Genomic DNA, 21897 nt, shown 5'->3' with positions numbered 1-21897 from the left:
CACAGGAGTGCGCTGCTCCGATGAGCGCAACAGGATTCGGGCGCACAGGAGTGCGCATTTTGGAAGGAGAGTGCAGGGGTACCTGTGAGCGCCCGTGCACTAACTTAGGTAACTCCTGGACCGCGCGCTGGAACCTAGGGGTGCGCTGGCGCGCCGTTGAGCGCTTGCGCGCTGTATCAGGAACGACTGCGACTGCGCGCTTAACTCCAGAAGTGCGCTGAGGCACTGGAGAGCGCTGACGAGTAGGAGAGCGCTTGAGCGCTGTTGCAGGAACAGATGAGCGCTTGCGCACAGGTGAGCGCGAGTGCGCAGGTGAGCGCTTGCGCACAGGTGAGCACGAGTGCGCAGGTGAGCGCTGGCGCGCTATAGCAGGAACTGCAGGTGGGCGCTGGCGCGCAGGAGATCGTGGGCCCGCAGGGGAACCCTGGCGCGTAGGAGCAGGAACAGGTGCGCGCTAGGGCGCTAAGTCAAGAACAGCAGCAGCGTGATGGCGCGCAGGGGGTACCTGGCGCTTAAGGGACTTGTACCGCGAAAGGCCCGGTGCCTGTGCAATGACAGCGTTAGAAGGCGCATACAGCGCATCAGCAGCCTTGAAGGGTGACGGCAGGTCAGCAGGTCTGGAGGGTGACAGGTCAGGGGGTCCCGAAGGACGACCTTCCACCGAAGGAGATCGCGAACGATCTCCGGAGAGGTCTAAGGTGGTAGCTGGCAGGATCGGTGAACAGTGAGTCTCCTCCGCAGAGGACTGCGGGGATGACGAGCCAAAGAGGCGCCTCCTAACTCCCTTGTGAGGAGAAGGGCGCCTCCTAACTCCCTTGTGAGGAGAAGGAAGTCCTCTACGGCGAAGGGGATGACGAGCCTTCCGCCTTATACACCCACTAGGGGCCGTGGGATCAGCAAGCTGACCATCATAAGGCCTCCGCAGAGGAGTCGCTGTAAGTGAACTCCTCCGAGGGGGAGAATCACCAGCAGGAGAGACCATGGGACTAAGTTCCACCCTCGAAGGATGTTCAGAGGGGGAATCAGAGCCTTCAGCTACCTCAGCAACAACTGGAGCAGGACTTTGATCAGACACACTGGAGGCCTCCATTATAACAACGTCGACAATAGACAGAGGATCTACGTCTGCTATCGCCGGCGATTGCTTACTCCTCCCAGTTTGATCATGTCAAACAGGGCTTCCTTAGAGGGCGAACCCTGAAGCCCCAAGGAAGCCCAAAGCTGTAACAAATCATTGTTATTTATAGAGAAATCAATATCCTCCTTCGGGGGAGGAGGGGCAGCTGCCTCGCTATGGGAAGCAACTACCTCTCCTGCCCCCCGGGATCGGTCAACAGAACTACGGCCTACGCTACCCCTCGACGGCCTCTTGGAAGAGACCGATTGAGTGGGAGCTTCGGAGGAGGTTTGGGCTACGGAAGAAGAGGCCTTGGGATTTTTTCTCTTCAAAGAAGCCTTTGAAGGAGAAATATCCCTTTTGGACTTCTTCTTACGGCACCGGGCAAACCTCTCCCACTGGGAGGTAGACCACTCCCTACACTCACCGCATACATTACCACTATCACACCGTTGTCCCCTACAATGAGGACATAAGGTGTGAGGATCTGTGTCGACCGCCGACATAAAAGTCCCACAATGGCGGTCAGGTAAACCAGGACACGTACGCATTATTAATACAGTAGAGGCCAACTTCACACACACTGTAGAAAAAGAGAAAGCAAAAACAGATTAATGGCAGTCAAGTGAAGGTGACAGCAGACACGTCTGTTCATCACCCGAGCCAAAAGCAAAGTGAAGTATTCACAGGTGTGTGTGCAGGGGGGTGGGGGGGGGGGTAACAAGCTACCCCTCCGTACCCCCCGCTAACTAGCGGTGGGGTAGTAAACCCTTGTTAAAATTCTAATGGCTCGTCATTTCAGCTACGCCGAAGTAATAACCCATATTAAATAGCGTGGTTTGTATTTCAGTTACGGAACAAACATCATTATCATTAATAGCAACAATACCAAATATAATCCAACATTGAATAAAGGTACTAAAGATTGTCATGCAAAATTCTTTTACATTACTTTAGTCGTTGGCGTATGTGCGCATGAGGGCGCGCATGGCGCGTCGTGGAGCTATGCTCATGTTGGAGCGTATGAGCATGTTGGCGCGTACGCTCTTGACGATGCCCTGTGTTAGGGTGAGAAGGAAGATCAGCGTGCTGTAGCGATGGGGCCTGACGAGCGCTTGTCAGGTTTCATGGGCACGTAGCGCGTAGATTGTTGCCGTGCAATAGCACGTTCAGTTGGAGCCTTGTTAGGCCCATGCAGGAACGGCGACGGCAGGGCAGCAGGTCTGTCGGGTGGAAGGTCGACGTGTCCTTTAAAAGGACGACCTTCCACTGAAGGAGATCGCGAACGATCTGCAGAGAGGTCCAGGACCAATGCAGGTGCAGTGATGGATGATCGGTCTAGAGGCTCCTCTGCGGGGGACTGCATAGAAGACGTTGAACCAAAGAGGCGCCTCCTCACCGCAGGGGAAGGAAGGCCTCTATGGCGAAGAGAAAGGCGAGCCTTCCGACAGATGCGCCCTCTGGGGGCCGTTGGATCAGTAAGCTGACCTTCAGCAGTCCTCCGAAGAGGAGTCTCTGTAAATGAACTCTTACGAGGGGAAGAAACATTAGCAGGAGAGACTGACGATGGACTTAGTTTCCCCCTTGTAGGTTGATCAGGAACGGGGGAAACTAAGCCGTCAGCTACCGTAGAGTCTGGAGTGGAAGAGGAGATGGGTGAAACCGCATTGGATACCTCTGACACCATAACGTTGACAAGAGACAGAGGATCAACCTCTGACGGTGACGACGATTGCTTGACAGCAGCACCCAATCGTATGTAATCAAGCAAAAACTTCTTGGAGGGCGAACCCGTAAGCACCAAGGAGGACCAAAGCTGAAAGAGGGAGGTTAGTGACATGTCCTCCCCCGGGGGTAGAGGTGGAGCTGCTTCGCTAGGGGAAGCAACGTCATCCTTTGAGACCCGAGGTTGGTTAGAAATAATTCGGTCTACGCTACCACTCGACGGTCTCTCGAAAGAGACCAACCGAGTGGGAGCTTTGGAGGAAATTTGGGCAACGGAAGAAGAGGCCTTGGGTTTTTCTCCCTTCGAAGCAACCTTCGAAGGAGAAATATACCGTTTGGACTTCTTCCGTTATCGCAAAAACCTCTCCCACTGGGAGGCAGACCACTCCCTACACTCACTACACTTGTTGACACTATCACACCGTTGGCCCCTACAAGGGCGTGAGGATCAGTCTCGACCGCTGACATGAACGTTCCACAGGGGTGGTCGGGAAAACCAGGGCTGGTGCACATGGTCGCAGAGGCCAACTTCACATACACAGTAACTAGAAAAAAAAAAGAAAAAAAAGAAAAAAAAGGGGGGAGGTAGCAAGCTACTCTCCCCTACCCACATTAACTAGCTGTGTGGGTAGTAAACCCTCGTTAAAAATTAATGGCTCGTCATTTCAGCTACGCCGAAAGTAATACAGTACCCCTATTAAATAGCGTGGTTTGTATTCCAGTTACGGAACAACTACGTTTTACAAAGATTATCTTCATTGACAAAAGCTGAAATGCCCGAAAGAAGCTTAAAAACGTGTTCCTGGGAATGGATGATAGTGGGGAATAGAGAATACCAACACTGGTAAGCTAATGACAGTCTGTTTTTCCCAAAGTGCAAGAAGCAAGAATGTGACATTAATTTGAGTTGGGATACATCATAAAATACAGTTTATACAGAATTCTGGGAAAAATGCAAATAATGCTCTAGATTTGATAACTGTTCTGAGGGCGACAAAAAATCTAATTATCTTCCATAATAGGTTGGCCAGGGCACCAGCCGCCCGTTGAGATACTACCACTAGAGAGGTATTGGATCCTTTGACTGGCCAGACAGTATTGCATTGGACCCCTCTCTCTAGTCACGGCATATTTTTTCTTTGCCTACACTTACACGGAATAGTCTGGCCTATTCTTTACATATTCTCGTCTTTCCTCATACATCTGACAACAATGAGATACTTAACACTTCTTCACCAAGGGGTTAATTTACTGCACTGCAATTTGTTCAGTGTACTTTCCTCTTGGTAAGGGTAGAAGAGACTCTTTAGCTATGGTAAGCAGCTCTTCTAGGAGAAGGACACTCCAAAATTAAACCATTGTCCTCTAGTCTTGGGTAGTGCCATAGCCTCTGTACCATGGTCTTCCACTGTCTTGGGTTAGAGTTCTCTTGCTTGAGGGTACACTCGGGCACACTATTCTATCTTATTTTTTTTTTCTTCCTCTTGTTTTTTTGAAATGGTGTGTTGGGCAGGCTTAATAGAAGGGCCATGGATGCCTGGTGGTTTATCAAGAGGTTGTCTTTTCCTTTTTCTGATTTTTTCTTCTCAAAACCATCCTTACTGTCCTCCCTTCAGTTGAAGTGGCTATCCTGGAGGGTATTTAGCCTTGCATGGTGTATCGGCTCCTCCATGTTGACCAGTTTTTCCGACTTTTTACTATAGTCTATGGATATCATCAATCACTTTTATTATTATTCTGTACATATTGTTTTTGTTTTAATTCTTGTTAATCTAGTTTTTAAGTATGATGTCTCTTTTTTATTTCTATTAATTCTTATGCTGTCTGGAGACATTGAGCAAAATCCGGGACCAGTACGTCCTAGATTTCGTCAATGTCGTCTTCTGTATTGCAATATTCGTGGTCTTCATGCAAATATCCGAGACCTTACAGTTGCGTCCAGACAGTATGATATTCTTTTGTGCTCAGAAACTTTGGTTTCTAATATGACGCACTCATCTGAGCTCCTTATAACTGGTTTTAAGAAGCCAATAATGCTGAAACGTGATTCCATTCCTAGGGCCAGGGGAATGGCGGTGTATATTAGGACCGAGTACCCTGCTTCTCATAAGTCCTGCTATCAATGTGGATGTCATGAGATTCAGGTAATAAAAGTTTGTGGCAGGCATAACAACTTTTATTTGTGTTCAATCTACCGGAATCCAGACATAGATGATTCTATCTTTGATTGTCTTCTTACCATTATGGCTAAGATACAAGAAGATGATAGAAAGGCTTCGTTTGTATTTGTTGGTGATTTTAATGCTCACCATAGGGAGTGGTTGAGTTCTATCTCTCCTACCGATCGCCATGGCTTAAGAGCTTTAGACTTTGCCTCAGAATCAGGCTGTGAGCAAATCATAAATTAAGCTACTCACAGGTCTGATAATTGCTTGGACCTCGTATACACTGACTCCCCTGGCGTTATAACTAGTAAGGTTGGTTCTCCAGTCGGGACTTCTGATCATGCCTTGATTTCATTATTAGTGAAGACTGAGCAGCCTGTCCCTGATATATCATATTCTTGTAAAATTTATATGAAATCCCAAGCAGACTGGAATGGGATTTTGCATGATCTTTTGTGCTTGAATTGGTCACAATTATATAATAGTGTAGATGCTGTTGTCCCTTTGAATGAGAATCTAGTCAACATAATTGATAGGCGTATCCCTTCTCGTGTGCTAAGGTACCGAATGAAGGACAAACCGTGGTTCAATGATGATTGTACACGTGCTTATTTGGAGAAGCAGGAGGCCTATCACCTTTGGAAGGGTAACAGATCAGATTTGACCTGGAACAACTATACTCAGCTTCGAGCTTTTGCTCAGAGAGTTTATGCCTCAACTGAAAAGGAGTACAATTTAATCATAAAAGAAACCCTCTCTGGTACAACTCAGGAACATAAATGGTGGTCTACCCTTAAATCTGCACTCTTTGGTGTAGATGCAACAGTTCCTCCTTTACTTAAACCAGATGGCTCAGTCACTCACTGTCCAAAGGAAAAGGCAACCCTTTTGGCTGATGTTTTTTACAGTAAACAGAGTAATGAAAAACTTGAACTTCCTCATTCCTGTTTTCCTGAGGCTAAACTAACTAATTTAGCTTTTCGATCTCGTGAGATTAAAGCTCTGTTGATGGACCTTGATGCTCATGGAGGTGTAGACCCTAATGGTATTTTTCCTTTGTTTTTTATAAAGACAGCAGATTTCTTAGCTCCAAAGTTATCTGTTATTTTACGCAAGTTAGCAAGAAGAGGAGCTTTTAGCACTTGTTGGAGAATTGGTAATGTTACTCCTCTATGTAAATGTGTTTGTGGTAGCTCAAGTCCCACTGATTACCGCCCAATTTCCATAACTCCCATATTATCTAAAGTTTTTGAATGTCTTCTGGCAAAACGTCTTAATAGGTTTGCTGAAGGTAATCATCTATTCCCTAGTTTGCAATTTGGTTTTCGGAAAGGCCTTGGAGCATGTGATGCCCTTCTTACAATCTCCAATGCAGTACAGAAATCCCTTGATTGTGGTCAGGAAGTTCGTATGATTGGACTTGATTTTAGTGCTGCCTTTGACCGTGTTAATTATGAGGCCCTTGTTTTCAAACTGAAACAGTTGGGAGTGGGTGGGTCGTTTCTTAGCATTATTATTGATTTTTTAAGTAGTAGATCTCAAAGAGTTGTTGTTGATGGGCACCATAGTGAGTATAGGAATGTGATATCCGGTGTTCCACAAGGTAGTGTTCTTGGCCCATTACTTTTCATACTATATACACATGACATGTGGTTTGGCCTAGAAAATAAGCTTGTTGCATATGCAGATGATGCTACTCTCTTTGCATCAATTCCATCCCCTGAATGTAGATCTGGGGTTGGTGAATCCCTTAATAGAGATTTAGCTAAAATTAGTGCATGGTGCAAATTATGGGGTATGAAGTTGAATCCTAACAAAACTCAAAGTATGATTGTAAGTAGGTCAAGGACGGTGGCTCCTCAACATCCGGATCTCAGTATTGATAATGTTTCTTTAAATTTGTATGACTCTTTCAAAATTTTAGCTGTGATTCTTGACAGCAAATTTACTTTTGAGAAACATATAAGGTCTGTGTCTTCTTCAATTGCACAAAAAATTGGCTTATTGAGAAAGTCTTTTAAGATATTCGGTGATCAATCTATTCTGAAGAAGTGTTTTAATTCTTTTATTCTACCTTGTTTTGAGTATTGTTCTCCTGTCTGGTCTTCAGCTGCTGATTCTCATCTTAATTTGTTGGACAGAAACTTACGGTCTATTAAATTTCTTATTCCTGATCTAGATATTAATCTCTGGCACCGTCGATCAATTAGTTCATTATGCATGTTGCATAAGATTTTTCATAACTCTGACCATCCTTTACATTCAGATCTCCCTGGACAATTCTATCCTGTTCGCAATACTAGGCAGGCAGTTAATTCTAATAGCCAGGCCTTCTCCATCATAAGACTCAATACTACGCAGTACTCTAGAAGTTTTATTCCAGCTGTGACCAAGTTGTGGAATGATCTTCCTAATCGGGTTGTTGAATCAGTAGAACTTCAAAAGTTCAAAGTTGGAGCAAATGCTTTTTTGTTGACCAGACGGACATGAGTCTTTTTATAGTTTATATATGACATTTTTGTTGTTGACGTTGTTAATAGTTTATATATGATATATCTCTTTTGACATTACTTTTTTTAGAATGATTTATTGTTAATTTGTTCTCTTCAGTTATTTATTTCCTTATTTCCTTTCCTCACTGGGCTATTTTTCCCTATTGGAGCCCCTGGGCTTATAGCATCTTGCTTTTCCAATTAGGGTTGTAGCTTGGATAGTAATAATAATAATAATAATAATTAGTAGGAGGACTTTGTCAGCAACCAGACTAGCTTATTTATCCCTACCCTAAAATGGCAGCTTCTTCCTCACGTTTGTGAACATAAGGATAGCTCCTGTGAACTGTTGTACAACCAGACTTATGTAATGCAAGGTTAAACAACCACCAGTACCACAGCTTTATGATTGAAGCAAAACTCTAAGATATCTTTTTCATAGAACCGATGTTTTCATAATAGAGAATGAAAACCTCAGCATGGAAAGTGATAAATCTCAAGAATCTAGACTGCCTCTGCATTATTTTTATAACATTTAAAACAAAACAGGGTTTTCTTTCATTACAAAATTCAAAAATTACGAGAGAGAGAGAGAGAGAGAGAGAGAGAGAGAGAGAGAGAGAGAGAGAGAGCCTTACCTTACCTTATTGCCTTATTTTTTGTTTGGGTTCCCCCAGGTCCCTCAGTGTGAGGCACCTCGTATATCCACCAGAGAGTTGCTAATGCATCTTCCGGTGTATTTTGCATCTTCCAGTCTTGGATGGTCTGGGATGCATCTTAGGTATTTATCGAGCTTATTCTTAAACACATCTACGCTCACTTCTGATATGTTTCTTAGATGAGCTGGCAGCACATTAAATAGTCGCTGCATTATCGCTGCTGGTGCGTAGTGGATTAATGTCCTGTGCGCCTTCCTTAGTTTTCCTGGTATATTTTTTGGCACTATTAATCTACCTCGGCTTGCTCTTTCTGATATTTTTAGCTCCATGATGTTTTCAGTAATTCCTTCTATTTGCTTCCATGCTTGTATTATCATGTAGCGTTCCCTTCTCCTTTCTAGACTGTATAGTTTTAAAATTTGCAGTCTTTCCCAGTAGTCAAGGTCCTTAACTTCTTCTATTCTAGCAGTATAGGACCTTTGTACACTCTCTATTTGTGCAATATCCTTTTGGTAGTGTGGGTACCATATCACATTGCAGTACTCGAGTGTACTACGTACATAAGTTTTGTAAAGCATAATCATATGTTCAGCTTTTCTTGTTTTAAAGTGTCTGAATAACATTCCCATTTTTGCTTTACATTTTGCCAACAGTGTTGCTATTTGGTCGTTGCATAACATATTCCTATTTAACATTACACCAAGGTCTTTAATTGCTTCCTTTTTTATGATTGTCTCGTTATTAGGTCCCTTGTATGCATATACCATTCCTTCTCTGTTTCCATAATTCATTGATTCGAATTTATCGTAGTTAGATACCATCCTATTTATCTCCACCCATTCATATATTTTGTTTAGATCTCTTTGTAGTGAGTTCCTATCTTCATCACAAGTAATTTCTCTACTTATTCTTGTGTCATCGGCGAAACTTCTCACTACGGAGTTTTCAACATCACAGTCTATGTCTGAGATCATAATAACAAACAGCAGTGCAGCTAAAACCGTACCTTGTGGCACGCCAGATATTACCTGAGCTTCATCTGATTTCTCGTCATTTGCAACCACTATCTGTTTTCTGTTTTGCAGGAATTCTTTTACCCATTTTCCTATCTTTCCCACAATATTATGCTTTCTCATTTTTTTCTCTAATATATTGTGGTCTATCTTGTCGAAGGCTTTTGCAAATCTAGATAGATCACATCTGTGTCTTTTTCATTTATCATATTTTTGTATGTTTTCATAGTGTGCTATCAGTTGGGTTTGTGTACTTTTTCCGGGCACAAAACCATGTTGACCTATATTAAACAAATTATTTTTAACCAAATGATCCATTATTTTCTTTTTTATTACCCTCTCATACACTTTCATAATATGTGATGTTAGACTAACAGGTCTATAATTGCTTGCCTCTAGTCTTGATCCACTTTTGAAGATAGGGGTTATATAAGCTAATTTATGTTTAACATATATCTCGCTCATATCTACACTTTGTCTTAGCAGTATTGCAAGCGGCTTCGCGATAGTGTTTGCATTTTTTTTTAACAAAATCGCTGGAACTCCATCTGGTCCGGCTGCTGATCCATTTTTAATTTCGTTTATAGCCTTGACAATATCTGCTTCATTAATATCTATATCCGTTAGATATTCGACATTTTCTTCTCTCATTTCTGTTTCATTATTCTCATTTGCAATTCTTGGTGTGAACTTACTTTTATATTTTTATGCTAATATGTTGCATATTTCCTTTTTTTCATTCGTTAGCCGTCCTTCAATTCTTAGAGGGACTATCTCTAATCTCCCTTTATTCATCTTTTTTGCATAGGAGTAAAGTACTTTAGGGTTTCTTTTTATATTTTGAAGTGTCCTTTCTTCTAAGTCCCTTTTTTCATTTTCTTTGGACTGTATAATCTTTTGTTCTGCATTTTCTATCTTACATTTTATTTCCATCATTTTCCACACATTTTTTTCTTTTGTAAGATTTTTCTTCCACTTTCTAATTTTCTGAAATAAGATCCTTCTTTCTCTTGGTATGCATGTCTTTTGTTTATTGTTTTTCTTCGGTACATTTTTTTTCAACAATTTTCTCCAGTATTTTGTACAGTATGTCCGTATTTGCCTGTATATTATCACTTACAAACACATTTTTCCATTCTTTATTCAGTTCTTCATTTATTTCTGACCATTTTATAATCTTACTATAAAAATTATATTTTCCATATCCTTCCCAATGTTTTGTGCTTTGATTAATTCTGTGATCACTTGCTTTGGAATGTACTATTAATTCTATGACATTATGGTCTGAAATTCCCGTATCGTACGCTATTATTTCTTTAACATAATTCACCTCATTCACAAATACTAGATCTAGGACATTTTCCTTTCTTGTTGGAATGTGGTTTATTTGTTACATATTATGTTCTAATAGCATATCTTGAAGCTTTTCAAATTGCCTCTTATCTTCTGCGCTACTATTACTCTCTTTTTTATGTGTATACATACAACCACTTTCTTCTATCCGTTCTTTCCAATCCACGAAAGGAAAGTTAAAATCTCCGGATAGGAGTATATTCCAGTCTTTATGGTTTCTACATATATCATCTATTTTTTCTATCATTATGTCAAACTCCTTAGTATTTGGGGGTCTGTAAACTACAATATTCTCTTAGTTTTTCAGATTCAAATTCTACCGCAATCAATTCACATTCTGTGTTGCTGTATTTTTCACAGACTTTTCCTTGATTTATGTCTCTTCCATATAGTGCAGTTCCCCTTGATTCCTATTTGTTCTGTCAGATCTATAAGTTTGGAAACCCTATATCTGGTCATCACTGCCAGTCTCTTGGGAATAGCATGTTTCACTTATATTTAATATATCTATTTTTTCAATTTGGGTTAGATCTTCTAAGAACACTATTTTCCTTTTAGAGTTACTCGTGACTAAACCCTGTGCATTCATCACTATTATGGTTTGTGTTTCATCCCCATTATTTAATATTGGTAATAGAGAGAAAGATAGAGAGAGAGAGAGATAATTGCCCCAATATATACAGTAAAGGGAAAATCTTAGGGTGCATAAGAGTAATTTCATGGACATTTAGGAAATAATGTTTTCTTTCCCACTTCTCCGTGGAGTTAACACACTGTATACCCTGTACTGTAAGGCACACGATAGATGATACTTGAAAGAATTTTTGCCATGTCCCTTTAACCTCGACTGCAATACTTCCTGTCTTTTACTTTTGATCTTTTCCTATCAAATCATCTGAATGCTTTCAACTTCACATTACTCTAATTTTTCATTCTTGTTTAGAAACAAATCTTTTGGGCAAGACCTTTCATTATCTATGGCTGCTGTGAATCATTGGTTTAGTTAAACTGCTGTAGCTTATAACAGTGCATAACTAAAGTTACCTTAATAAAAAAATAAAAAAACTGCATTAGACATCATGTGCTGGTAAATATAAAATAACAAAAACCACTCAGTGTAGCAGTAAGTTGTCTTACCTGATGTAAGTAAGCCAGCCATCTTCTTATCGACAATTTCAAAATCCCCGTTGCTGTCCTCCTGCATCATTGCAATGTTATCTGCAATAAAGTTATACAGTTCATACAATAATTATTAACAAAGAAACTTTAAAAAATTACAGTATCAACAATCCTGTGTATTAACATGACAAATTCGGAAGTAATATGCCAAATTCGAAGATAATTTGTATTTTCCCTAACTATACAAACCTTAGCTATTTAATAGGGGTATTACTTTCGGCGTAGCTGAAATGACGAGCCATTAATTTTTAACGAGGGTTTACTACCCACACCGCTAGTTAACGAGGTTTGGGGAGGGTAGCTTGCTACCCCCACCCCATCTCACACACCTGTGCTTGAAATCACTTTGCTTGGAGGTAGGACTTCAAGGGGGATAGGGCTGGCGGGCAAGTTTGGTTAAATAGCTAAGGTTTGTATAGTTAGGAAAAATACAAATTATCTACGAATGTCATTTGTTCCGTAACTGGGATACAAACCACACTATTTAATAGGGGTGACTCATCCATTAGGAAGGGTGGACGTCCCAGCCAGTCTGGCTTTTAGCTTTTCCCGGGGGCTCGTTATTTGAGTGTGTAAGCACCCAAGAAATAAGGAGTCCTTGCACCTCACTAGAACCTTGTTACGTAAGATCTGCGGCCTACGCAAGCTGTGTGTGAAGGTATGAAGAAGTGTGACTCGTCCTAAAAAGTTGTTCTGAAGTTCTTTAGATGGAAACTTGTAGACTAGGACTTTCCCAATACCACCTCGTCAGGGTATGGGGACGTAACAGTATTAATATTAATACTAGGAACACAAGGGAGCATGGTTTACCTGCAGTGGTTTGAGGTCAGCTATGCAGAGAACTGAGGATGCTTCTTTCCCCCAAGAGAGGGGATGATGAAGAAAAGAATAAGGGCCAGTCAAACCTTTTCATTCATGCAGACTAATAGTGGTATCAAGTGGATTTCGGCCCATCTCAGTATCTCTACTGCTAGATGGGATAGTTGTTGTGAAAAATGTTATTTTCATTAGTAAAATAAATTTTTGAATATACTTACCCGATGATCATGTAGCTGTCAACTCTGTTGCCCGACAGAAATCTACGGTCGTGATACGCCAGCGATCGCTATACAGGTGGGGGTGTACACAACAGCGCCATCTGTGGTCAGGTACTCCAGTACTTCTTGTCAACACCACCTCAATTTTTTCCTCGGTCCACTGGTTCTCTATGGGGAGGAAGGGTGGGTCAATTAAATCATGATCATCGGGTAAGTATATTCAAAAATTTATTTTACTAATGAAAATAACATTTTTCAATATTAATCTTACCCGATGATCATGTAGCTGATTCACACCCAGGGTGGTGGGTGGAGACCAGCATACATGTTAACAAAGAAGCTAAGTATCCCGTATTTCATTTTATTAGTTATTCAAAAATAACATAAAATAAATAAGTACCTGGTAAGGAAGACGACTTGAACCATTACTCTGCCTTTATTAAGTACGTCTTCCTTACTGAGCGTAGCGGTCCTCTTAGGATGCTGAACGACTCTTAGGTGCTGAAGTATAAAGGGCTGCAACCCATATTAAAGGACCTCATCACAACCTTTAACCTCGGCGCTTCTCAAGAAAGAATTGACCACCCGCCAAATCAACAAGGATGTGGAAGGCTTCTTAGCCGACCGTACAACCCATAAAAAGTATTCAAGAGAAAGGTTAAAAAAGGTTATGGGATTATGGGAATGTAGTGGCTGAGCCCCCGCCTACTACTGCATTCGTTGCTATGAATGGTCCCGGGGTGTAGCAGTTCTCGTAAAGAGACTGGACATCTTTGAGATAGAATGATGCGAACACTGACTTGCTTCTCCAATAGGTTGCATCCATAACACTCTGCAGAGAACGGTTCTGTTTGAAGGCCACTGAAGTAGCCACAGCTCTCACTTCATGTGTCCTTACCTTCAGCAAAGCAAGGTCTTCTTCCTTCAGATGAGAATGTGCTTCCCTAATCAGAAGCCTGATTTAGTAAGAAACTGAGTTCTTAGACCTTGGAAGAGAAGGCTTCTTGATAGCACACCATAAGGCTTCTGATTGTCCTCGTAAAGGTTATGACCTTTTTAGATAGTACCTAAGAGCTCTAACTGGGCAAAGTACTCTCTCCAGTTCGTTCCCCACCAAGTTGGACAGGCTTGGGATCTCGAACGACTTAGGCCAAGGACGTGAAGGAAGCTTGTTTTAGCAAAAAACCGAGCTGCAAGGAACATGTAGCCGTTTCAGATGTGAAAACTATGTTCCTGCTGAAGGCGTGGATCTCACTTACTCTTTTAGCTGTTGCCAAGCACACGATCAAAAGAGTTTTTAATGTGAGGTCCTAAAAGAGGCTGATTGGAGAGGTTCAAATCTTGATGACATAAGGAACCTTAGGACCACGTCTAGATTCCAGCCTGGAGTGGACAACCGACGTTCCTTTGAGGTCTCAAAAGACCTAAGGAGGTCCTGTAGATCTTTGTTGGTGGAAAGATCCAAGCCTCTGTGGCGGAAAACCGCTGCCAACATACTTCTGTAACCCTTGATCGTAGGAGCTGAAAGGGATCTTACGTTCCTTAGATGTAACAGGAAGTCAGCAATCTGGGTTACAGTGGTACTGGTTGAGGAAACTGCATTGGCCTTGTACCAGCTTCGGAAGACTTCCCCTTTAGACTGATAGACTCTGAGAGTGGATGTCCTCCTTGCTCTGGCAATCGCTCTGGCTGCCTCCTTCGAAAAGCCCCTAGCTCTTGAGAGTCTTTCGATAGTCTGAAGGCAGTCAGACGAAGAGCGTGGAGGTTTGGGTGTACCTTCTTTACGTGAGGTTGACGTAGAAGGTCCACTCCTAGAGGAAGAGTCCTGGGAATGTCGACCAGCCATTGCAGTACCTCTATGAACCATTCTCTCACGGGCCAGAGGGGAGCCAACCAACGTCAGCCGTGTCCCTTTGCGAGAGGCGAACTTCTGAAGTACCCTGTTGACAATCCTGAACGGCGGGAATGCATACAGGTCGAGATGGGACCAATCCAGCAGAAAAGCATCCACGTGAACTGCTGCTGGGTCTGGAATCGGAGAACAATACAACGGGAGCCTCTAGGTTATCGAGGTAGCGAACAGATCTATGGTTGGCTGACCCCACAGGGCCCAAAGTCTGCTGCAAACATTCTTGTGAAGGGTCCACTCTGTGGGGATGACCTGACCCTTCCGGCTGAGGCGATCTGCCATGACATTCATATCGCCCTGAATGAACCTCGTTACCAGCGTGAGCTTTCGATCTTTTGACCAGATGAGGAGGTCCCTTGCGATCTAGAACAACTTCCACGAATGAGTCCCTCCCTGCTTGGAGATGTAAGCCAAGGCTGTGGTGTTGTCAGAGTCCACCTCCACCACCTTGTTAAGCTGGAGGGACTTGAAGTTTATCAAGGCCAGATGAACCGCCAACAGCTCCTTGCAATTGATGTGAAGTGTCCTTTGCTCCTGATTCCATGTTCCCGAGCATTCCTGTCCGTCCAAAGTCGCACCCCAGCCCGTGTCTGATGCGTCCGAGAAGAGACGGCGGTCGGGTTTCTGAACAGCCAAAGGTAGACCTTCCTTGAGAAGAAAGCTGTTCTTTCACCACGTTAGAGTAGACCTCCTCTCTTCGGAAACAGGAACTGAGACCGTCTCTAGCGTCATGTCCTTTATCCAGTGAGCAGCTAGATGATACTGAAGGGGGCGGAGGTGGAGTCTCCCTAACTCGATGAACAGGGCCAGCGATGAAAGTGTCCCTGTTAGACTCATCCACTACCTGACTGAGCATCGGTTCCTTCTCAGCATGCTCTGGATGCATTCTAGGGCTTGGTAGATCCTTGGGGCCGACGGAAAAGCCCGAAAAGCTCGACTCTGAAGCTCCATACCCAGGTAGACAATGGTCTGGGATGGGACGAGCTGGGACTCCTCTAAATTGACCAGGAGGCCCAGTTCCTTGGTCAGATCCATAGTCCATCTGAGATTCTCCAGACAGCGACGACTTGTGGGAGCTCTTAAAAGCCAGTCGTCTGACGGAGCCGGACACAAGATCATGGTACTGTTGCACAGTCTGTGAACTGTCAACCATGGGGAAGCGAGGAAGTACAGCGACAACCCGAAACTGTCTAGACTGTCTGGGTAGTACAGACAACTCCTTATCGGGTTGCTGAGGTTGCCGCACTGCGTCACAACAAGTCACCTCTGCTGGTTGTTGAACGTCTTCCCAGTGACACACTGACTCCGTAAACAAAAAATCCTCTAACAAGGACTAAGCTTGGACTGCATGTCTTGCAACAAAGCTCAAGGTCTATGGGAGCAGGTGTGGCAACAGACGAGGTTAGCGACTGAAGCGGAACCATTACCCTCCCTGGAAGCATGTTATGCTTAAATAAAAGTCCATAGGAGGCTAAGCAGCTTAAGGCTCCTCTCCAAATGACAGAGTCCTCAAGGGAATATCAGAAGGAGGGAGAATAGCACTTTCTCATCTACAGGAACCATATCCGAGAAAAGCTAAGTTCTCTCAGTGAGGGTTTCACTGGTGCAAAAGCAGCAGACCAGAAGGCAACGTTATGAAACTGCTTGACAGTCTTGTGAGTTGGCAACAACCAAAGATGTGACTGAGGAGCATGCGGTAAGGTATGCAGAGCATGCTGTAAGGTATGCAGAGCATGCTGTATGCAGAGCATGCTGTAAGGAATGCAGAGCATGTTGTAAGGTATGCAGAGCATGCTGTATGCAGAGCATAGTATGCAGAGCATGCTGTATGCAGAGCATAGTATGCAGAGCATGCTGTAAGGTATGCAGAGCATGCTTTAAGGAATGCAGAGCATGCTGTAAGGTATGCAGAGCATGTTGCATGGCATGCGGCTTATGCTGCATGGGATGAGGCTCATGCTGCATGGGATGAGGCTCATGCTGCATGGTATGAGGCTCATGCTGCATGGGATGAGGCTCATGCTGCAAGGGATGAGGCTCATGCCGCATGGGTTGAGGAGGATGCCGCATAGTATGAGGCTCCTGCCTCATGGGTTGAGGAGGTTGCCGCATAGCATGAGGCTCCTGCCTCATGGGTTGAGGAGGATGCCGCATAGCATGAGGCTCCTCATAGCATGAGGCTCCTGCCTCATTGGTTGAGGAGGATGCCGCATAGCATGAGGCTCCTGCCTCATGGGTTGAGGAGGATGCCGCATAGCATGAGGCTCTTGCCTCATGGGTAGAGGAGGTTGCCGCATAGCATGAGGCTCCTGCCTCATGGGTTGAGGAGGATGCCGCATAGCATGAGGCTCCTCATAGCATGAGGCTCCTGCCTCATGGGTTGAGGAGGATGCCGCATAGCATGAGGCTCCTGCCTCATGGGTTGAGGAGGATGCCGCATAGCATGAGGCTCCTGCCTCATGGGTAGAGGAGGTTGCCGCATAGCATGAGGCTCCTGCCTCATGGGTTGAGGAGGATGCCGCATAGCATGAGGCTCCTGCTTCATGGGTTGAGGAGGTTGCCTCATAGTGCTGGAACCCGGCAACTCCCGATGCGGCAACTCACGCATGAAAGCAGGAGGCGCAGCAAGAACATGCGTCTGGCAGGGTGGACTGCGCATCGGAGGTGGAGCTCTCACAGGTGGAGGGTGGGAGCAGGCAGCCGCAGTATCTGCTGAGCGCACAACCTCGGCGGGTTGTAAGTTAACAGGCTGCATTGTCAACCTTCCAGCATGATACTCCTGTATGAAGGAGCAAGCTGAGACTGTATAGTCTGCAGCATGGACCACTAGGGTCTATGAAAGACAACAACAAACGGAGCTACTGTCCGTTGAGACTGAGGGTCTAAAACAGCTGGTGCGGCAACAGACGGAGTTACTGCCTGTTGCGGTACCACCTTGCCTCTCTGGGAGGTGTGCAGTTGTCGTACTGCAGCAAGTCCGAACTGACCCAGTGGCAGTGGCTACACCTAGGCCGTTGGACTTGCGCGGAAGGGACCGACTTGCACTTAAAAGCTGCAAGATTTGGTCCATGGTTTCTGCGAGAAACCTCTTCCGCAGACGAGGAATAAATGGGCTCTCTCGTCTTTGTGTGGGTGGGGTGATCACGTCGGCTACGTGAGTGGGTACACCCGAAACCACGGAGGGAAACGTCTGTTCGTCGATCAAGGCCTGATGAACCCATAAGTCCTTCGACATTACTTCTCCCCTGGGCTTGGGAGCTTGTAAGAGGTCCCAGACTAGGCGAACAACTGGCACGAACAGACGAACCCTCGAACGCAACACTGTAACACTTTGCGCTTATCACTTTATCACTTTTGATTTTCTGTTTGCACTTATTTCACTGAACTCGAAACTTTAAGTGGTTTGTACCTGAAACACGCAATTCTATCCTTCATTAAAAGTTAGTAATTGCGAAAACAGTATTACAATGTAACAGAAAAACATAATGAAAGATAAAGAATTCAGTGGCTGGAAAAGAGACTAAACACTAGATCAAATAAACTACGTTTAAAATCTCTCACCGCATAAAGCCTGGGAACAAGAATAAAACTCTAGAAACGTTTACCTTCTTCCCCTAAAGAGACTAGGGAGAAGAGCAAAAACGATAACAACTTTACCCGCTTGAACGAAACGTTTATCCTCCTCTCTCTCCCTCCGTCTCTATCTCTCTCTCTCTCTCTCTCTCGACTTAGAACCTGAAAGATGAGCCCAATTATATATATCGTTAAAACATATTATTGTTAAAGGAAAAAAACTGAAAGATTTCCCAAATAAAAAGTTCCTTTATTAGAATTAAAACCATTTAAGCTAAGAAAGAATGAACAAAACGCTAGAATCGGTTTACTCTTACTGCAACGTGAAACCGTGAATACTCTCTCTCTATCGTAACGATAGAGCGCAAGTTGAACTTTCTGAACGTCAACAACTGCGGAGACAAAACAAAACGTTAGTTCAACTTTGAAAACAGTACGAGACTATCAAAGAAATTCTTTCAAAAACATTAAAATTAAAATAGCATAAAATCTTAACAGGCAAAAACGATATGACGGGCTCAATGTTAATCAAAATTAAGAAAGAGAGTCTATACTCTCTTCGACACCAACACTTCCGTCTAAGGGAAGGGTCGGCCATTTAAAAGTGAAAGAGAGTTCATACTCTCTTCGTCACCAAAATTAAATCAAATTAATTCCAAAAACTTGCTAAGCTAATGTTAAAGCTTCCTGAATAGCGAAGGCTAAACTCTAGAGCAAATACATCACCAAATCGTGAACAATAACTCCAGAATCAACAGCGTATCCAAGTAGGTCTAGCCGGTGGCACGACAGAGGAAAAATTGAGGTGGTGTTGACAAGAAGTACTGGAGTACCTGACCACAGATGGCGCTGTTGTGTACACCCCCACCTGTATAGCGATCGCTGGCGTATCACGACCGTAGATTTCTGTCGGGCAACAGAGTTGACAGCTACATGATCATCGGGTAAGATTAATATTGAAAAAGTACCTCCTTGCTTGTTGATGTAGGCCACTACTGATGTAGACCACTACTGTGGTGTTGTCGCTCATCACCACCACAGAGTGACTTGCCAGGTACTGTTGGAACTGTTGAAGGGCCAGAAAGAAGGTCTTCATCTCTAGGAGATTTATGTGGAGGTACTTTTCTGACTCTGACCAGAGGCCTGAGGTCGTGTGGTGCAGCACGTGGGCCCCCCAACCTTTTTTTGAAGCATCCAAGAACAGCATCAAATCCGGGGGGAGGACGAGAAGGTCCACTCCTTTCCGTAGGTTCTCGTCTGCCACCCACCACTGGATTTCCGTCAGTTCTGCAGGTCCCATGGGGATCTGGATGTCCGGGAAGTCGTACGCTTGATTCCACTGGGACTTGAGTCGCCATTGGAGGGATCTCATCCTGAGGCGACCATTGGGAACTAGACGTGCCAGCAATGAAAGGTGACCGAGGAGACGTAACCACAATTGGGCTGGAAGTTCTTCTCGTCTGAGAAAAGGTCTTGCGACCTTCCTCAGCCTTGCTATCCTGTAGTCTGATGGGAAGGCTTTGTGGAGATTGGTGTCTATAATCATGCCTAGGTATACCAGTCTTTAAGTGGGAAGCAGTGAAGACTTCTCAAGATTTACCATGATCCCCAGATCTTGGCAAAGTCTCAGAAGTTTGCCTCGGTGTTGAAGGAGGGTTGTCACCGAGTCTGCTAAGATTAACCAGTCGTCCAGATAACGGAGGAGACGGATGCCAATCCTGTGTGCCCAAGATGATACTAGGGTGAACACTCTGGTGAAGATTTGTGGTGCTGTGGAGAGACCGAAGCACAGCACCTTGAACTGGTACTTTCTGTTGTCTAGGCTGAATCTTGAGTACTTCCTTGAAGACGGATGGACTGGGATCTGGAAGTATGCGTCCTTTAGGTCCAGTGTACATATGAAGTCTTGCAGTCTTACTGCTAGTCTGACCGTGTCCGCCGTCTCCATGCTGAACAGAGTTTGTTTGACAAACTTGTTCAGAGCTGAGAGGTCGATGACTGGTCTCCAGCCTCCAGACGCCTTCTTTACAAGAAAGAGTCGACTGAAGAAGCCTGGAGATCCGTCGAGGACCTCTTGGAGAGCGCCCTTCTTCAACAGGGTCTGGACTTTTGTCCAAAGGGCTTGCTCCCTTGCCGATCCCATGGCAAGGGAGTTCAATGATACTGGATTCGTCGTCAGGGGAGGTAAAGATGTTATGAATGGGACGCGATATCCTAGACTGATCGCAGAGATTGTCCAGGAATCGGCCCCGAGTTGCTTCCACCTGTTTGAGCAACTTTGTAGGCATCCCCCACTGGTAGACATGCAGGGGGACTGCTTATCCTAGCGTTTGCGGCCTCGGCTGTTCCCTCTAGGATTCTTGCCTCCCCTGGAGGACTTTTTGACTTTCTTTTCTTTGACAGGAAAGGGCTTAGACACCGAGGTCTTACCTGCTGTTGTCGTCTTAGTGGTCTTGACTGGACGGGACTGCTATGGTGCTGGAGGCTTATAGGGCTTGGATGCTATAAGCTCTATGAAGAAGGGAGTCTTGATGAGACTTCCTCCACCTCTCAGCGGCATGTTCCACATGCTTAGACTCGAACAAGATGGATCCCTCTAGAGAGGAATGTCTGAGCCTATATTGATCTCTGTGCTAGGGACCTTCTGATGGAATCTCTCAGCTACTGCATCTCGACGTTTCAGAATGGTATTTGCCCACATGTTCGAGACTTGGTGGGCCAGAAACTCGAGAGAAGAAAGGTCTCCAAAGCTTTCCTGGTATGTTCTTTGGAGAAATCCTCAGAACATATAAGGCTACCTAAGGTCCCCAACCAGATATCGAGCCACGAAGAGGCTTGCATAGCACACTTCGCAACTTTCTCCTGGTTGAGGATCTCGGCTGCCGACAACGAGACCTGCCGGTTGGAGAGTCTCTTAAGAGGGACTCTCCTGGTAAGCTCTTCCAACGAGTGATGAAGAGGAAGAGCTAAACAAGGCTCCTTAAGGATCTCGAAGTACCTCCTCTGCTGTACGTGAGGAGGTGGGAGGAGCTTGTTGGTGGCACTGGAACGGTTGGAAGAGGACACCTCGGAGAGCTGTAGAGAGATCTTGTCCCTGGTACTCTTAACCCCTTGAGACCAGGGCAGTGCTGCACTGGTCTTGGAAGGTTTCTGAGTACCAAAGACACAGTCCAAGACCGTGTCCTTGCCCTCTCGAGGAGGGATCTCTAGGTCGGAAAACCCATTGAGAGCCCTCATTAGAGTCAGAACTTGCCAAAATGCATGTTTCAACTCTTGCTGGTCTCCTCCTGATGTAGGACTTGCAGCGAAGTCTCCTTTTGTCCCCAAAGGCTCTTCTTGGGGAGATTCGTGGACGTTCCCCGAGTGGCTAGCTGGCTCCATCCTAATCCTAGTAGAGGACTTCGGCAATGTTTTGGAATCCTTAGATTAATTCCTGGGAAGGATGTAGGACTCCAACATTGACGAGGAAGACATGTTCCTTTCAATCCCCGATTGAGTAGACGCCTCGGTGCGAGGAGGGGTTTCCCCCATTGGTGCGATGGGGGAAAGTCTCTCCTCACGTGATTCCCCTGGGGACGGGAAATCTTTGTCCGAAAAGGAAGGAGAGGCCGCCTGGGGGGAAGAAGGAACCTGCCTCGAAGGTTTGTGTGGAGTCAGTTTCGCCCTTAGGGAAGT

The 21897-nt window shown here is 44.7% G+C and overlaps 1 protein-coding gene across 1 annotated transcript in view; it reads right to left on the bottom strand.

Moving 5' to 3' along the window:
* The window catches only part of LOC137641325 (protein PRRC1-A-like), a 207431-nt gene extending 195690 nt beyond the window's left edge, over positions 1 to 11741 (bottom strand). The window contains exon 1 of the mRNA XM_068373759.1: positions 11662 to 11741. The gene's annotated coding sequence lies outside the window, so the exon portion shown is untranslated. The remainder of the gene's footprint in view (positions 1 to 11661) is intronic.
* Positions 11742 to 21897: the final 10156 nt, after the last annotated feature.

Source organism: Palaemon carinicauda, chromosome 5 (genome assembly GCF_036898095.1).
Source record: "Palaemon carinicauda isolate YSFRI2023 chromosome 5, ASM3689809v2, whole genome shotgun sequence".
Lineage (NCBI taxonomy): Eukaryota > Metazoa > Arthropoda > Malacostraca > Decapoda > Palaemonidae > Palaemon > Palaemon carinicauda.
This window is presented reverse-complemented; position numbering and strand designations above follow the sequence as displayed.